General features: G+C 46.4%; 1 pseudogene; it reads left to right on the forward strand.

Annotated features, from left to right (window-relative positions):
• Window positions 1–884: 884 nt before the first annotated feature.
• Window positions 885–19,604, forward strand: LOC136450312 (uncharacterized; annotated as a pseudogene).
• The last annotated feature ends 398 nt before the right edge of the window (window positions 19,605–20,002 follow it).

Below are 20,002 nucleotides of genomic sequence, written 5' to 3' on the forward strand. Positions count from 1 at the left end.
CCTTCTCTTCTTCCATGAGGCTGGCGGCCCTTCTCCTTTTCCTCACGATCGGCAGATTCCAAAAGGCAATTTAATAGTTATCTAAACAACAAAATTTAAATCATGGCCAATTTCAATACTAGGACTGATTTAGTATTGAACCTAATGCAACTTTATGTCCCTGAATATCTACATACAAATAAACCCTAAGAAAATTGTTCCTAAAATTCATTTATTTTTAAGGGTTTGTCCCTATAAAATTTTGCATGTTGTATTGGAGTGACGCCACGTGTCATTATCATACCACCTCCGAGTACCATGGTCATGGCCATGCATGGAGATTACCTTTGGGCCTCTTTCCATTTTGGTCAAAGGCAACAAGCTCAAGGTGCTCTTCTCTACGATCGAAATTTCTACTCTCTGTCCTCAAATAAATCAACTTCTAGAATCTGTGCGAATCAAATTATCTTAAATTTGACTAACTTTATAGAAAAGAATAACAACGTCTATAACGTAAAATGAGTACATTATAAAAATATATTATATGTTATATCTAACCATACTACTTTAATGTCATAAATTTTGTTGTGATTTTGTAGATCAAACTTTAAAAGTTTGACTTAAAATAACTTGTCGAGTAACCGAGAAGAGGAAGGACCCTATGAATCCCCGCCTTGACGACGGCGGTAGTTGTGGTCCGGGTCCCACCAATCAATCGAACAAACACCGCATGTTTCCCACGTGACCGCCACTCGGTTCACCAAGCCAAGCGGGCAGTCGGGCACGGACCAAACCGGCGAGGAAAGGATGGGAATTGGGGGAGGGGGAACGACAGAGAACACACCAGAAGTCCAGAACCGAGGATCCCAACCGCCGAGGCCGAACGAGCGAGCCAGACCGATACCATGCGGCTGCCGCACGCGGCCGACCTCCGCGGCTGCCGCCGTCGCGCACCTCTCCTCCTGCAGGGCCTCCCGCTCCTCCCCGTGCGCGCCCCCGCCCCGGCCACCTCCCCGGCTACGCGCCTCGTTGCCGCCCTCCTCGCCCTCGCAAACGGGGGCAGTCGCCTTCGCCTCTGCCGCCGCCGCAGCAGCAGCCTGCGAGCATGTGGCGGAGAAGCCCGCTATATGCACGGCCGACGAGCTGCACTACGCGCCCGTGCCGGGCACCGAGTGGCGGCTCGCGCTCTGGCGGTACCGTCCGCCGCCTGAGGTGATGAGTCGATAGAGATAGCTGCTTCTGTGCGAGTGTGATTGGTGGTGCTTCGTTGGGTTTTTCTGGTTGCTGGTTGTGCTGGTTTGGTTTGCACAGGCGCCGAAGAGGAACCACCCGCTGATGCTGCTGTCTGGAGTGGCCACGAACGCCATTGGGTTCGACCTGTCCCCTGGGGTGAGTGAGCTTGTCCATAATGGAGCTATTGGTATGGTGTGTGGATAAACTACCGTGCAAAGAGTGCATGCTTGTTTTCTGTGAACAAAATTTTTCATGAATTAGGAGTCGCTATGAATCAAGACATTGCTCATAGAGAAACTGGCTTTGTTTAATGCTTCCAAATGCAGACTCTGCTGGTGTTTCCAAAAAATAGTAGGGAAAATCAAATAAGGAACAGGTGGAACTTCTTAGTTCTGAATTCAGAAGTAGCTTAGTTCTGAGCAAACAAAATGCTGATGAAAATACATTGATAGCACGTGCTGGGGCATAGAGCAGATCAATCAACAAGATAGCGACACAACTTCAAAATGACAAAAGTTCATATGTACTCCTTCCGTTCCAAATTATAGTTCACTTTGGCTTTGTCCTATGTTAAACTTCTCTAATTTTGACAAAGTTACTAGAAAATATATCAACTTCTACAAGGTCAAGTAGATGCTCTATCAGAACATATATTTCATGAAGAGTCTAATAAAACTAATTTGTGGTTGTATATGTTGGTATTTTTTTCTCTCTATAAACTCTGTCAAAATTAAAGAAGTTTGACTTAGGCCAAAACAAAAGTGAATTATAATTTGGAACGGAGGGGTAGCTAGTATGGAATGTAGTGAGAATAAGAAATATGCAGCACACTGAACTTTACCAGGAAACAATGAGCATTTTCTTGTGTACCCAGTGCAGAGAGCTCCCGCTCTGTGCGGGGTCTGGGGAAGGGTGTTAGTGGCAAGCCTTACCCTTGCCTGTGCAATGCGAGGAGACCGCGACTCGAACCCAGGACCTTCCGGTCACAGGCGGTAAGACTCTACCGCTTGCACCAGGCCCGCCCTTCGAGCATTTTCTTGTGTAACTGATAGTAATTATTGTCTTTGGATGCTATTGGCAAAACTTTTCCCTTGTGAAGTATCAACTTGCCAGCTATATAGCAATGATGAACATCAACCTTGTACGACAACATGCTAGTTAGTTTTCTTTTGTGTACTATCATAATGTCCTAGTGGCTGCCCATGTATGTTGTTATTGCTCTTCTACTTCTACAACAGGAAATGAATTATTTATAATAATCTTAGTTTTTCTACTATAAAACAACAATGGTATTCTTTTTATGATTTTCTTTGTTCAGGCTTTGTGTGCTCTCTGGTTACGTGTTACACTCAATAACAAAAAAATATGAATTACTCCCTCCATTCCAAATTATAGGTTGTTTTGGCTTTTCTAGACGTAGCATATTATCAAGCTATGCACCTAGAGAACCAAAACAACCTATAATTTGGGATAGAGGGAGTAACTGTTTTCTTTGTATTGTTGTAATTGTTCTTGGTTATAGTTTTTTCCCGTAATGGCTTCCCTTTGACCCCTGATTTTAATCGATACATATGAAATGCTGTCAGGCTTCATTTGCTCGTCATATGTCCATGCAAGGATTTGATACATGGATTGTTGAAGTGCGTGGTGCAGGCCTGAGCATGCGTGGATCAGAACTAGCTGCAGCTAACACCGAGTCTGACATCACCCCTGATCCTAGTTTGGATGAAAGTTCTACAGCAAAAGCAAGTGTTGTTGTTCCTGCTGAGAATATGTCCACTTCTCAACCTCTAATTTCTGAAGTTCCGGTAATAGCAGATAAGAACATGGTAGGAACAAGTATATCAGAAGAACCACAGCTGGTGACAAAGTTGTCAAATGCTTTGGCACAATTGGGTGAAACATTCTCAGGTTATGTAAAAGATAGCCGGCTGAAAAACATAGCTGACAGTTTTTTTGATCGAGTGTCAGAACTTGCTCCCGATGCCTCCTTAGCTAGCCTTGAGGAGGTTTCAGAAAGGATTTTAGGTTTGTTGGAATTGCCACAGACATCAGTGATATCTGATCAAATTAGCAATTTAAGTCAGCGCCTTGTGAAGATTCTGGGGGAGGGCCAACAAAGTGTTTCCCCTAAGCTGTTTGGCTGGCAAGAACGCCTCTCCTGCAACCATAGAAGACCTACAGAAACAATTGGAGCTTATTATAAGCTATGATTGGGACTTTGACCATTATCTGGAGGAGGATGTACCTGCTGCGGTTTGTAGACATTCTTCATGTATACTAGTCAGATGGTACCTTGGAAACCCCTTTGAGAAGCGTGCAATATTTTTTGTTTGTTGAGATGCATTACATAAGAAAACAGAGTGTACCGAAGGATGGGAAATTGCTTGCTATTGGTCATTCCATGGGAGGAATCTTATTGTATGCGATGGTTTCAAAGTGTGGTATGTTTTGTTGACATGTCTCCTTTTCTCCTCTTACATATCTAGCAGTGCTGGCAAAGTTTTTCATTTAATTGAAAAGAAGGTATGTCGTCAACTAGTAAGGCTGTAGTGTAACAAATCAAACATTACGTTATCATTGGTAGCTGTGGATATTATCACAAGCACATAAATGACTACAGATTTTATTCATCTTGATACCGAGATCTGGAACCTCTAAAAACTTTCCCTGGTGTCATCATGTTTGACCATTGTGTAATGCATACAAATATTAAGTACAAAGCCAAAGTCGTTGCGATTATCCTGCCTGGCATGCTATTTTCACTCCTAGGATAACAATGGTTCTACTGCAATTATCTCTACCACGTGACAGCCTGATCTATCAAAATGGCTTCTGCACAACCCCACAGCCCATCGCGAATGCAACAAAAGCAGTAAAGCACCATTCCTGCTAAATCTTTGTCCAATTTTTTTTCTCCTGATGCTGTTTCCTTGTAATATTAATATCATGTTACTGGAGTTATTAAAATGATGAATTATCATCATCAAGGGATTAGCAATGTTAATTCTTTAATATTGACTCTCAAAAATCTTAGAATATCCTCTCCCTGTCCCTCATAGTGTACAGAACTTGCTCCTTCCTAGATTAATACCATATGTAAAATGAGCATTGGTTTTGTAATTTCCTCCTTCAAAACCATAGCAGAGAACTATTTGTTGGTAGGTTTGGTAATTTCCTTCTCCGAAACCATAGCAGAGAACTATTTGGTGGTACATCTTTGAAAGTGGCTGAGGCATTACTGATAGCTTACTGGATGTTTGCATACTGCCTCTTAAATTCGTCGGGAATCATCCTTGTTTAAATAGCTTCTGCTTGAATTCTCATGGGCTTTTAATTCCTGTCTCTATGTTATTTTCAATACAAATTACCTAGCATAAGAATACCATTTGAATCAAAAGACCATGTCATCACTCTCTGATCTAGAGCCAGTAGTTACCTTGAGCGCAATATGTGTCAATTTAAATAGTAATCTATCATATTCACATATGAAATGTAACTAGCTCTGTGCAGAGACCAAATGACATCTCTTATCATTGATAGCACTCCATCAGTTATGTTTTCTTTTTTCGTGGTTCCATCTCCATTGCTTTTTACATCAGATGTCAGTGCGATTGGTAGCTCTTCTCTTTTTTATATTTGTTCTGCTCAGTTTGCTTGTACATCAGATTGTTTAAAATTTTGTTACCAATATATGGAACTAATTCATCTGGTTCTGCTTCATAAGGATCCGAAGGGGCTGAGCCAGAGCTGGCAGCAACTGTTACTTTGGCTTCATCAGTTGACTACACAACATCCAATTCCTCACTCAAGTTGTTATTGCCGTTTGTAAGTTAACCACCATCAAACATCTTTGGAAATCTCTCTCCTCCCCCCAACCCCCCCCCCCCCCCCCCCCCCCCCCCCCCCACACACACACACACACTGTAACAACCCAAAAATCCACACACCAAAAATCACAACTACAAAAAATTTGTTGTAACCCCATGTAATGTTGAGTGACATCTGTAGGAGCCAACCCTAGGTGTTACATTAGAAGTAACCGACAATTTCATGAGCATGGCATGTCATTTGTTATCATGTTTATTTAAATACTGACAAATGAAACATAGCATACATTGTTAACTCAAATGGTGATTTGGATTTCCATTTGTTTTATGTAATGCCTAACAACTCCTTTAAAGAAATAAACCATAAAGTAATTATTACTCAAACCAAAGAATAAATGTATAAAGAGAAAACTATTTCCATTTTGTATAACAAAACTACACTTATTTTTGTTATACAAAATAGCTAAATAAATTCCTAATATATATATATATATATATATAAATGTTGTGGGCCTCATATCTAAAACTCCAATGAATAAGGTACACCAATTTTGAATTCAAATTTCAAACCAAATTTGAATTCAAACAAAAGAAAAAAAACAGAAAAAGGAAAAGAAGGGAAGAAGGCCCACAACTGGCTTGGCTGCTCGGCCCGCTAGCGCGCAGCAGCCAGCCAGCCCAGCTTGCGCGCGCAGCAGCAGGCCGGCCCAACTCGCGCGGCCAGCCCAGCAAGTAGCCCAGCGCGCTGCTCACGCCCGCGCGCCTCCGCGCTTCCCTTGTTGCCGATGCCACTTGACCCCACGTGTCAGCCGCACCCCCGCCACAGTGTCGTCTTCCTCCCCACGCCGGCACCGCCTCCGACCGTGACTCGACCAAAATGACAGGCGCGGGCCCGGGGTCACGCGAATCGCCTGGCCCTGTCCCCTTGGCGCCGCGCCCACGCAACCTCCGCGCCAACCACCCACGCCCATGATGCCGTTCGATGCCAACGGCGCATCACCAGCCGTCCGCCCCGTCCGCCATAGATGGAGCTCGGGCACCGGGGGCTATAAAGCCACGCCCAGAGCCCTAGGGATCCCTCAGCCACCGCCGCCACTTGGTGGCCCAGCAGCCCGCACCGCACCGAGAGTAGAGGGCCGAGGAGTTCGGGAGAGGAGGATCGGAGCCACCCGCGTGCTGCCGAAGTCGTCGGAGCCGAAGACGACGCCGTCGTCCTCATCACTGCCGCGGGTCGCCACTGCACTGCTTCCGTCTACACGGCCACGACCCGCCACTGCACCGCCATCCTTTCGCCTTCGACACCGACGGTGAGTCCCTCGCTGCTGAGACTCCTTCTAGCCCCTAGACGCCATAGCAGAGCATGCGCACGCCGCGCTCCCGACGCCGCCGTCATGGCGCGGCCACCACTTGCGCACCCGGCCGCCTCACTGGACTAGGACGCAGCCGTAGCACCACCAGGACGCCCGGAGGGTAGCCGCGTAGACCGAGACCCCATTAGCCGGCCACAGCGCCCTGGCCACGAGCACCGGACCTCGGGCGGAGCTCCGCCGTGCACCATCACCGCGCGCGGACTCCGCCACGTCTTTTGGTCATCGTCGTCACTTGTTCTGGTCGCCCGCTAGCAGTCTGAACGGGAACGGGGCACCAGGACCCATGGAACAGCCCCTAGCTGCCCCGTCGGCGAGCACCGCCACGACCAAGCCGCCAACCGCCGTGGCCAACGCCCTAGAAAGCCCCGGTCACCACCTAGACCCCACCATCGTGTTCACCATGGCCTGGGGAAGCTTTTCCCCACCTTAATTGGACGCCAGCGCCGCCGTAGGATCACGCCGGTGAGCACACCACTGGCGGGAGCACGCCGGGGATGGAAGTAGAGGGCTCCCCTCGCTGGCCGCACGCGCCTGCACTCGGTGCACGTAGGCTAAGCCAAAAGGGAAGGAGGGTGGACTCGGTCCACCGAAGACCAGCCAGCGGTCCATGGACCATGAACATGAGTCCACCGTGGACCACGCAGTGTGGGCTGAGCTATGAACGAAGCCCAGTGGGGGCCCATGGCTACGACGTGGCAGCGCCACAGCATGCCACGTGTCCGGGCCGGCCCGGCCCAAATCCAGCCCTGTCCAGGCCCACCAAAGCCCAGTCGAGGCCCAACCTGGTTGACCGTTGATCGGTCAACATTGACGGTTGACCTGGCCCCACATGTCAGCGACACAGGGACTCTAGAGCCACTCGTCAGTGAGTGACGTCATGCTGACGTCATGACAACGTCACGCGGGTCCCACCTGTCAGTAACAACAGCCGAGGTGACGCCATGCTGACATCACGATGACGTCAGCTGCTGACGTCAGTAGCCCTGGCCCCACACGTCAGTGACCCTGACCCGTTGACTCGCCCGTTGACTTGATGTTGACTTTGACCGGACCCACAGGTCAGTGACCCAAGAGCCTCTGGCCCCACCTGTCGGAACCGATGACATTGATGACATCATGCTGACGTCAAGATGATGTCAGCAGGACCCCACTTGTCAGCTCAGAGCCGAGCCGATGACGTCATGTTGACGTCAGCATGCCACGTGGACCAGTCACAGCGTGACACGTGTCAGCCCAGGATTAATTCGGCCTTTTCTATTTTCAGAGATGAATTAAACTTCAGAAATTCATAACTAATTCATACGACCTTAGAAAAATACGAAACCAGGACCAAAAATCATCTAAAATCGAGCTTTACGCAATGAACCCCTGTTTGAGTGTATTTGGCTCCTTTGAATTTTCATTGCTTCTTTGTGCTATTCTATAAACGTCGCTAATGCGACTATAATGCGATCGTTGCAGACTCGGAGGAGAACCAGACGGACGAGGATCGTGAGTACCGTGAGGAGAACGGAGATGACTACACTGAAGGCGCCACATCCCACCCAACCTCGTAGCACCTATTATGCATGGCTAATATAGAACTGTTATGGCTTTACTTACTGTTATAATCATACAACGATAGGACTTGCATGGTAGTATGCTTACTTGATGGCCTTTACCTTGACGCAACCTTACCCCTGCATACCCTGCTATTAGGCTAGACACACGCTTACTGCTATATTTCATTGCTTACACTTCTACTACGCTTATACTACATTAATGCGTGGTGGAAACTAGTGTTATCTGGACTATGGGAAGAGTGCTGCATGTGTGACTTGGGTGTGTGGAGGGTGAGGGTTGTGTCGACCAAGTTGGAGTATACGACGAGCCTGGGGCAAGTCTTGCCATGGGGTGCTACCTGGGCACCCCTGGAATGGATACCTGTGGTGGGTAAATGGTATATGAGGTGGTCCTGGGTGTGAACCTGTGATGGGAGGAGCCCGGGATGGAGGTGCTGTGGTGGCACGGTAAATGGGAACCCTGATGAAGACATTCTGGCTTGGTCATCCCTAAGGACTTACTAGTACTCAGATTCACCAGGAAGCCTTACGTACCACTCGCCCTATATGGTGCGGGACGGCCGGACTACTTAGTAGGATATTGCCACTACTGCTAGGTTGATAGCAGACAGTGTAAGGAGGTACGGGGTGCGGAGGATTTTCCCCAAACCCTTCCGAGACTTCATGGAGACCTTGTGGACCCAGCTCATGACTCACAGTTTCATCAACCCAGACTAGACTTGGGGTGTACCAGGGCTGAATGGTAGAGTGGCAGTATCCTAGGCTAGCAAGCGGCCGGAATCAGCCCAGTTGACGATGGTCAGCGAAGAAGGCAGATCTTGTGGTTATGTAAAAACCTCTGCAGAGTGTATGGTTGATCGATCGATACATGAGCCAACTTGTCGGCTATGGACCTTTTCTGGGTTTCGCTTAAACTAGATAATGAGATGAGTCCTTCTCTTCTTCCCCCGTGAGAGAGTGTCGGTCGTAGCTAGGGGCTACGAGCCTTGAGACAGTGTCGAGAGGGAGTTGGCCTGTCAACTGAGCGATGGTATGGTGATGGTGTAGAGATGGTGGTATATTGATCCCAGGATCGAAACCTGGCTCTGAAAAGGGAATAGGGTGGAATGTGTGTGGGAATGGTGTTAGAACTTGACCAACTATTATTATATACTTGATATGCTAAAACATAGGAAACCCCAGCCTTATAGGTTCCTTTTGATTATATCCAACTTGCATCCAATTTCCACAAAGCGATGCTCATAGGGTGGGAGTGGCCAGTACAAATCGTACTGATAAATTTTGGCACACAGGTTCTGCTGAGGAGTATAGCTTCGAGGAGTTTGATGGTTGAGGGGTTCGTGCCTACGCTCGAGTTTGGCGATCTTATCTTCAAGCTGTTCTGAATGAATGCTACTTTTGATTCCGCCAATACGGCGATGTAATAATTTATGTAATTCCGCACTTTATGTACTCTGATATTATCGTTGTATGGATGTGGTATTCGACTGGAATTTGGGTAATATGATATACAACGGTCATAATACACTTCGACTCTGTGAATTTCCCTTCGTGGAAATCAGGTCGCTTCAGTTGGTATCAGAGTCATACTTGACCATAGGATGAAACCCTCAGAAATGGACGATAGAATAGGACGTAAACAGCCCTTCTTTCGGTTATATATCGACCCTGCATTTACTTTTATGCAAGGCTTATCTATTATTGACCTGCTAACACCTGTTCCTTAAAACATGTAGATGGCAACGAACGTCGACTGGCCGCCTCTAGGACCGCTACCTCTAGACCACGCCAAGCTTACCTTCGACCTACGTGAGCTCGGGGGTTTTGCACAGACCCTCTACCGAGTTCTCGTCACGTTAGGAGTCCCCGACGAGCTTGTCAAGGTCACCTGCACCGGGAAGCTAGCTCAGGAAGGAGGAATCGAAGGACCAATTGTCACCTCAGTCGCGTTCCCAGCTAGCACTACCTTACCTTCTGTTCCAGCTTTCACCGAGATGGCTATAGAGGGCACAGTCGAGGAAGGACTGCAAGCTATCTCACACAAGGCACTTCGCAGAGTGATGAGGGACCACTACGAGCACCTGAAGACGATAGAGTTCCGTCTACTTCCCCAGGCCCTCGACCTCAGCCTTACCCCTAGTGAGCAGAGTTTCGCAGCCGGCAGAGTTATCCTTGCCGAGGAGGATAGATGCCTTCGTGTCTCGGCTATCCACCTACTAGAGCAGGACAGGTACGTGACCCAGCTGAAGCAGAGGAGACGTCAGGACCAGGCCCTTCTGTGGGAGTACCAGGAGCGAGACTCGTAGGGAGCATAGGAGCGAGCTAGTCTACTTGAGACAGTTGCCAAGCTGTAGGACGAGTTCAACCGTCGTGAAGAAGTCCATAGAACCAAGGTCGTAGACTTACAAGACAAAGCCACCGACCTAGGCAACATGAACTGCTACCTCGACAGCAAGGTCTTGGAGTTGTAGAGAGAGTTGGACGACAAGAAGGCCGAGTTCAACCGCAGAGGAGAAAGAGAAAGGTCCAAGGGGATTAATATGCTGAAAATCCAATCTCGGAACAAGACCATGACTCAGGATCTAGAGGAGTTCAGGAAGAAGGTCATTTGCAACCAGGGTCACCTGATCGAGGTACTCAGGCAGAATGAGTACCTACAGGACAAGTGTGAGAGGACTTGGCAGGCCTGGCAGAAGTTTGACAGGAAGCGCCTCAGGGAGATGAAGAGTATGTGGGATCAGCTACCCAAGGAGATTCGTAGCAAGACGAAGCCTAGGATAGAGGAGTTTGAGTTAGCCCCGACTCGCCTCAACCTAGACACCTGCCCTACCCTACCTGGAGCTAAGCCTACTGAGGAGCTCACCGAGGCCTTGAAGTACGTGTCCCGACTTCACAAGTCTGACGGGGAGATCGAGATCGAGAACAGTCGTATCCCAGCTGCGGTGTACGAGTTAGAGTAGATGACCCTGCATGGTCATGAGTCATGTCAGTGGCTTCCATAAGTTGTACCCCATGATGTACCCCTTATGAGATGTAATATGAGACACTATGCGTAGTACGATTCTCGTAAGTCTTCAAGTGTAGCTACTGGAGATGATGCTATGTAATAAAACCTATGTAATAAATGTTTTGGATATTATTGCATCTTATGGATCTTATTGCTTCTTTGTAATGAGTGTTGGATAGTATAAATGTTTTTCTTTAAATCGTCAAAATCATGTAATCATACTGAATTATAAGCGCTTATGGCACAAACGCTAAAATTCCTATGATCCGTGTTGTAGATGCCGAACCACCGATCTAATCGCCTAATGAACCGTGGACGTGCGCCCACCCCTGAACCAGTTGAACCAAATAGGGGGCGGGGTGGCAACAACCGTGGCCGTGGCCGTGGACGTGGAGGGATACCCTTCAACCTGGAGAATACCCCGCTGCCTGAGGAGAACCTTCCGCCACCACCACCACCGAACCTGGCAGAAGTGATGGCACAACAGACTCAACTTCTTGCAGCTCTTGTTAACGGAGCAAACCGTCGCCAGGGAGGTCAGCAGAATGACTTCCAAAGGAAGCTGGAAGGATTTCTGAAGCTAAGGCCACCTACCTATGATGGCACCGACCCTGACCCACTTGTAGCCGATGACTGGCTCAAGGAGATGGAGAAGAAGCTTGACCTCACTACTTTCACCGACGATGAGTGTGTTGGAGCTGCCACACACCAGCTCACAGGTGCAGCACGCGCCTGGTGGGACAATTTCAGTGATTCCCATGAGGACCCTGCCAACATCTCATGGGATAAGTTCGCCGAAGCATTCACTGAGTATCACATTCCCAAGGGTATCATGGAGGCCAAAGCTGAGGAGTTCCGCAACATCAAGATGGGAAAGGACAGGGTGACTGAGTACACTACTCGTTTCACCAATCTTCTTCGCTATGCACCTTCCTATGTTGTGAACTCTGAGAAGGAAAAGCTGTACTATTACCACAAGGGACTTAACCCGCACATCAAGCTAAAGTTTGGCGGTATTGAGAGTAACATGTTGTGTGCTCTGGTGGATCGCTGCATCCAGATTGAGAAGGACCATGCTGAAGCTAGAGAAGAGTACAGGGAGAGGAAGCGTAAGCCTGAGGAGTCCCTCCGTGGCCGTGATCGCAAGAGGTTCCACAGAGACGCACCATCCAGGGAACGCTCTCGCCACAACAGGGATGACAACCCTAGATCGAGTAGGGGTAGTGGGGGCTACATCGCCAAATACTCTCGCCCTACTCAGGATCGTTACACCCGGGACCATTATGCTCAAGACCGCAACACTCAGGACTGTTTCAACCGTTCTCGCTCTGTGAATGAACACCCAGCACAGAACCGCCCTACACCAAGCACTAGAAACTGGAAGGCACCCGCACCAACCCCTACAGGCGGTACGCCTTTCACCTGCTTCGCTTGTGGCCAGCCGGGTCACAAAGCCGCTGAGTGCCCTCAGAACTCAGCCGCTCAGAAGTCTCAGTTCAAGGGATCTGCTACTCGTGGACGTCTCAACCATCTAGACGTCGAGGAAGCACAGGCTGCCCCGGACGTTGTGTACGGTATGTTTTTAGTTAATGGCAATACTGCATCAGTTCTATTTGACTCTAGAGCAACTTGTTCTTACATATCATCCAAATTTGCACGAGAGCATGACCTGCCTGTAACCCCACATGTAAAGCCTATCATCACCAGTTCACCTTTAGGAGACCTAAAGTGCACACACATCTGTAAGGGAGTGAGTCTTGCCATTGAGGGTCTTACCTTTAAAGCCGACCTAACCCTGTTACCTTCCACAAACCTAGATGTCATCTTAGGCATGGATTGGCTAACCATTCATCGAGGTATCATATCATGTTCACTTAGATACATCCAAGTGACCCACCCAATATGCCAAGTTATTAGATGTGAACCCCAGTCCAGAAAGTCCACCTCTATCCTATGTGCCCTTAAAGCGAGTTTAGAATCACAAAAAGAGGAGAAGACAGTTCATGATGTGCCTGTGGTCAGAGACTACCTCGATGTATTCCCTGAAGAATTACCGGGTATGCCACCAGACCGTGATGTAGAGTTCATCATTGATCTTTTGCCAGTAACAGGACCCATTGCTAAGAGACCCTATCGCATGTCAGTTGATGAACTGGCCGAGCTCAAGAAACAGCTTGATGAGCTCATCTCAAAGAGATATATCAAACCCAGTGCTTTACCCTGGGGATCCCCTGTTCTGTTTGTTAAGAAGGATGGCTCAATGAGAATGTGCATTGATTACCGGAATTTGAACGCAGTCACCATCAAGAACAAGTACCCTCTGCCAAGAATCGATGATCTGCTTGATTAGCTTCGAGGTGCTAAGTATTTCTCTAAGATTGATCTCAGATCTGGCTATCATCAGATAAAGATTCGAGAGAGTGACATCCCGAAGACAGCTTTTGTGACTAGGTATGGGCAGTTTGAGTTCACTGTGGTGTCCTTTGGACTCACGAATGCTCCCGCATACTTCATGAACATGATGAATAAGGTTTTCATGAATGAACTGGATAAGTTCATGGTAGTATTCATTGATGACATCCTTGTCTATTCACCCACCGCTGAAGAACACGAACATCATCTGAGAACTGTGCTTGAGAAACTAGCCCAATATCAGCTCTATGCAAAGTTCAGTAAATGCGAATTCTGGCTACAGAAAGTTGCCTTCCTAGGACATGTACTATTAGCTGAAGGTGTCGCAGTTGACCCAGCCAAGATTGAAGCGGTGAAAGAGTGGGATCAACCCCGTAATGTGACAGAAATCAGAAGTTTCTTGGGATTGGCCGGATATTATCGCCGATTCATTGAGAACTTCTCCAAGATAGCCCGTCCAATGACCAACCTTCTAAAGAAGACTAAGGAGTTTGAATGGACGCCCGAGTGCGAGCAAAGCTTCCAGGAATTAAAATAGAAGCTTACCACCACTCCTGTGCTAGCATTGCCTGATATCAGTAAAGATTTCGTGGTCTATTGTGATGCATCCCGCTAAGAACTTGGTTGTGTATTGATGCAAGAGGGAAGAGTGATAGCATATGCGTCTCGACAGTTGAAAGAACACGAGAACCGTTACCCAACCCATGATCTTGAGTTAGCAGCAGTTGTGCATGCCTTAAAGATCTGGAGACACTACTTGATAGGCAACAAGTGTGATATCTACACCGATCATAAGAGCTTGAAGTACTTTTTCACTCAAGAAGATTTGAATATGAGGCAACGCCGATGGCTAGAGTTGATCAAGGACTATGACCTGAAAATTCACTATCATCCGGGAAAGACTAATGTAGTCGTAGATGCTCTTAGTCGCAAGAGTTACTGTCACACTTTGATCACTGAATCCGTACCACCTGAGCTCAAGGAAGAGATTGATGATTTCCAACTTGAGATACTATCGCATGACTTGTTGAATGAGCTCCACATATAGTATGATCTCACAGATCGCATCCGTCAAGCTCAGAAAAGTTGTGAAGAGATCGAATATCTCCGTGGTCTGATGAAACTAGGCTACAAGACCAACCACCGAGAAGATGAACAAGGAACCATTTGGTTCAAGGACAAAATCTGTGTCCCTTCCGATCCAGCACTACGAAAGGAGATTCTGTCTGAAGCCCATGATTTTAAGTACTGTATTCACCCTGGAAATTCAAAGATGTATCAAGACTTGAAGAAACACTTTTGGTGGAAAGGCATGAAGACAGACATTGCGGGACATGTGGCACAATGTGACACCTGTAATCGAGTCAAGGCTGAACATCAAAGGCCTGCAGGTTTGCTAAAGCCTCTGGACGTTCCCGAGTGGAAATGGGAGAGTATATCCATGGATTTCATAGTTGGATTGCCCCGATCACAGAAAGGCAATGATTCCATCTGGGTGATTGTTGATCGCGTGACTAAGATTGCTCACTTTGTACCAGTTAAGACCAAAACCAATGCCAAAAAATTGGCAAATCTATATGTTGAGCATATTCTCAGACTGCATGGAGCTCCCTCTAGAATTGTGTCTAATCGTGGTCCTTAGTTTGTGTCCCGATTCTAGGAAGCCCTACACAAGTCCATTGGAACCAAACTTGATTTCAGTACCGCTTACCACCCACAGACAGATGGACAAAATGAACGAGTAAATCAGATTTTAGAAGATATGCTTCGCTCTAGTGTACTGAATTATGGCTCTGATTGGGAGAAATGCCTACCCTATGCAGAGTTCTCTTACAACAACAGCTACCAAGCCAGTATCAAGATGTCGCCATTTAAAGCTCTGTATGGCAGACCTTGTAAGACACCTTTGATGTGGTCCCAACCAGGAGAAAGATCATTCTTTGACTCCGCTAAGATTCAAGATGCCGAAGAAGGAGTTGCTCAAGTGAAGGAGAACTTGAGGATTGCTCAAAGTCGATACAAGAGCTATGCTGACAAAAGAATAAGAGAACTTGAGTTCAATGTGGGAGACTTCGTCTATCTCAAAGTATCCCCGCTATGTGGAACTGTCAGATTCCATGTGAAAGGAAAACTTGCCCCTAGATTTGTTGGCCCATACAAGATTTGCAAGAGGATTGGAAAGCTCGCCTACAAACTTGAGCTACCTAAGGAATTGGCGGGTGTACATCCCGTATTCCATGTCTCTCAGCTACACAAGTGTTTGAGAGTGCCCGATGAAGTAGTTCCAACTGATACACTTGACATTCAAGACACTCTCAAGTATAAAGAACATCCTATCAGAATTCTGGGAAGAGATACCAAAGAGACCCGAAGCAAAACCATTCCTATGTGCAAGATCTAATGGAGCAATCACACTGAGAGAGAAGCAACATGGGAGAAAGAGTCTGACCTCCGGCTACGATATCCTTACCTCTTCGAAGAGTACGTTACGCTTTAATCTCGGGGACAAGATTCTGTTAAGGGGGTAGGACTGTAACAACCCAAAAATCCACACACCAAAAATCACAACTACAAAATTTTTGTTGTAACCCCATGTAATGTTGAGTGACATCTGTAGGAGTCAACCCTAGGTGTTGCATTAGAAGTAACCCAACTAGATAATTTCATGAGCATGGCATGTCATTTGTTATCATGTTTATTTAAATACTGACAAATGAAACATAGCATACATTGTTATCATGTTTATTTAAATACTGACAAATGAAACATAGCATACATAGCATACAACGATAGAATTTGCATGGTAGTATGCTTACTTGATGGCCTTTACCTTGACGCAACCTTACCCCTGCATACCCTGCTATTAGGCTAGACACAGCTTACTGCTATATTTCATTGCTTACACTTCTACTACGCTTATACTACATTAATGCGTGGTGGAAACTGGTGTTATCTGGACTATGGGGAGAGTGCTGCGTGTGTGACTTGGGTGTGTGGAGGATGAGAGTTGTGTCGATCAAGTTGGAGTATACGACGAGCCTGGGGCAAGTCTTGCCATGGGGTGCTACCTGGGCACCCCTGGAATAGATACTTGTGGTGGGTAAATGGTATATGAGGTGGTCCTGGGTGTGAACCTGTGATGGGAGGAGCCCGGGATGGAGGTGCTGTGGTGGCACGGTAAATGGGAACCCTGATGAAGACATTCTGGCTTGGTCATCCCTAAGGACTTACTAGTACTCAGATTCACCGGGAAGCCTTACGTACCACTCGCCCTATATGGTGCGGGATGGTCGGACTACTTGGTAAGATATTGCTACTACTGCTAGGTTGATAGCGGACAGTGTAAGGAGGTACGGGGTGCGGTGGATTTTCCCCACACCCTTCCGAGACTTCATGGAGACCTTGTGGACTCAGCTCATGACTCACAGTTTCAACCACCCTAGACTAGACTTAGGGTGTACCAGGGCTGAATGGTAGAGTGGCAGTATCCTAGGCTAGCAAGCGGCCGGAATCAACCCAGTTGACGACGGTCAGCGAAGAAGGCAGATCTTGTGGTTATGTAAAAACCTCTGCAGAGTGTATGGTTGATCGATCGATACATGAGCCGACTTGTCGGCTATGGACCTTTCCTGGGTTTCGCTTAAACTAGATAATGAGATGAGTCATCTTCTTCCCCCGTGAGAGAGTGTCGGTCGTAGCCAGGGGCTACGGGCCTTGAGACAGTGCCGAGAGGGAGTTGGCCTGTCAACTGAGCGATGGTATGGTGATGGTGTAGAGATGGTGGTATATTGATCCCAGGATCGAAACCTGGCTCTGAAAAGGGAATAGGGTGGAATGTGTGTGGGAATGGTGTTAGAACTTGACCAACTATTATTATATACTTGATATGCTAAAACATAGGAAACCCTAGCCTTATAGGTTCCTTTTGATTATATCCAACTTGCATCCAATTTCCACGAAGCGATGCTCATAGGGTGGGAGTGGCCAGTACAAATCGTACTGATAAATTTTGGCACACAGGTTCTGCTGAGGAGTATAGCTCCGACGAGTTTGACGGTTGAGGGATTCGTGCCTACGCTCAAGTTTGGCGATCTTATCTTCAAGTTGTTCTGAATGGATGCTACTTTTGATTCCGCCAATGCGGCGATGTAATAATTTATGTAATTCTGCACTTTATGTACTCTGATATTATCGTTGTATGGATGTGGTATTCGACTGGAATTTGGGTAATATGATCTACAACGGTCATAATACACTTCGACTCTGTGGATTTTCCTTCGCGGAAATCAGGTCGCTTCACACACAAGGCATACGGGTAACCTAATCTTCATTATATTCTCTATTAGGCAGATCCAGCTGAGATGTTGCGTGTTCCTGCTATCCCACCAGGAGCATTACTGTCTACTACCTATCCTATATCATCTCGTGCACCATATATTCTATCACTGCTTCGCTCTCAAATTTGAGCCAAGGAAATGATGGACCCTGAACTGCTTTCAAAGCTTATCTTGAATAACTTTTGTAAGTAAAGGCGTATCTTGCTGTTTGTTATTGAAACTGTCAAGTGCTTGTTTGTATTTAAGGTACTAGTCAGATGATATTTAACTGAAATATAGCCTTGAATTGTTTCGCATGAAGGTTTTCTGACTCATTTGTTATGTCCATGGAACAAATGAACATACAAGTGTCATAGCAGTATTACTAATATCATTTTTGCTAAGAACTTGCATACGTAATGGCGGTGAGACCTCCTGCCGGTTCAAGAGAAAAAAATCTGCATAGGCTAGCAATATAAGCCATGTGGCTCTTTTTAGTAATATCAGAGTATCATGCGAAAATGTTTTTTTTAGCATAATTTGGTAGGTGTTCTGCCGTTTCATTTCAGTTCGAAGCAAAGGTTCAAAGGTTACAAAACACTCACACTATACGGAGATCATGCGAAAATGTTAATTTTATTTTGTATGCATCTCCTATACAATTTGGTTTGTTGTAAGTAGTTCCCAGATATAGAGGTTAGGTGCTATTTTTATGTTTGTGCTTATGCTTTAGTTCTGAACTATTTATGAACATTTGAAGGAATATCTAATCTTGTGCTGTAATAGTAAATTTCACTGTTGTCTCCTAAAATGGTAATTTTCAAAACAGACACCTGGTTCAGTTATGCTGTTATGCTGACCTTTGTCATCTATGTTCTTAACAATTTCCTGTCACAACTTTGTGTGCGCGTGTGTGTGTGTGGTGGTTGGGGGGTGGGGGTCATGGCATACAGGCACAGTACCAGCAAAGGTTTTGTTACAGCTTACGACCGCATTCCGTGATGGCGGGCTGCGCAACAGGACTGGTACCTTTTTCTTCAAAGAGCATCTGAACAAAATCAAGGTCCCGGTGCTTGCCTTTGCTGGAGACGAGGATCTGATTTGTCCGCCAGAAGCTGTTTACGGTTTGGCAAAGCTCCATTTCTCCTTTGTTGTTTTGCAATAAGGAATCCTCCTTTTTATAGTACTAAAAACATTAAGTCCTTGTTTGGATGCACTATCCACCTTAATTCTTGTGTGTTGGAGTAGATTAGGGTGGAACTTAGTTTAATTTTCGCCCCAATCCACTTTAACACACATGGATTGAGGTAGATACATGTGCATTCAAACAAACCCTAAAGCGTGAGTGATAGTTTTCAACCAAAAGAATATGCAGCTTTGTTCTAGTGCCTGATCTAGTGCAATGATCATGGGCATTAGAATTCATTGCCTAATTGGGCTTAGCCTACAAGCTGACAACCTAGGACTAAGGCGCTACAGTGTTAGCTCATAGCACAGTTTCAGAAACCACAATGGGTGGTGGCTTTAGCCAAATGCATGGTCCTCATAGATTCTATCCTTACTTGATATTCTTTCTGAATCCCTTTAGAGAAACAACTCTTAATTTTTGTTTGTGTGTGCAGAAACTGTGAAGCTAATTCCTCAGCATTTGGTTACATACAAGGTTTTTGGAGAACCCGAAGGCCCTCACTATGCACATTATGACTTAGTTGGAGGGAGAAAGGTATGTCGACAAAAAGTGGTTAATCAGAGCTAGGAGTCCACCTTTGGTTTCTTGTACTCATCTTCACATTACGGTTATCTATACTATGCGCAGGCTGTCCATGAAGTATACCCTTGTATAATAGAGTTCCTCTCTCAACATGACGAAGTGTCTTCATGACTTTTTGCCATCGAAGTACATAGTAAATCGTCAGACTGGAACTAAAGGTGGGATTTTTTCTTTTTTTCCCATTTGCACACCGGATTTGGTTACCTTGGTTTCTGCCTTTAGATGGCTGTTTTAACTCACAGATTGTCATTCTTAGTCCCATAGGCCATAGCAGAAGCACTGGGGAGATGAACCTTGCTGGTTGTTGGCACCTCGGTGAAACCTTAAGAGCCGATGTATGTATGTAGCTGAATTCGAGGTTGCAAATGTAGTTTCAACTACTTTTGAAGGGCTTGTGTGAGTGGCGTGGTCATATGCACGTTTCAGCCGGTGGACAGTAAAAGGATTCAATGGAAGGACCCTCGGACTGTATCTCTCACCGGCAACAGTTGTAGATATACATGTGGTTTTTTCCACAACAAA

This window comes from Miscanthus floridulus, chromosome 5 (genome assembly GCF_019320115.1).
Source record: "Miscanthus floridulus cultivar M001 chromosome 5, ASM1932011v1, whole genome shotgun sequence".
In the NCBI taxonomy this organism is placed as follows: Eukaryota; Viridiplantae; Streptophyta; class Magnoliopsida; order Poales; family Poaceae; genus Miscanthus; species Miscanthus floridulus.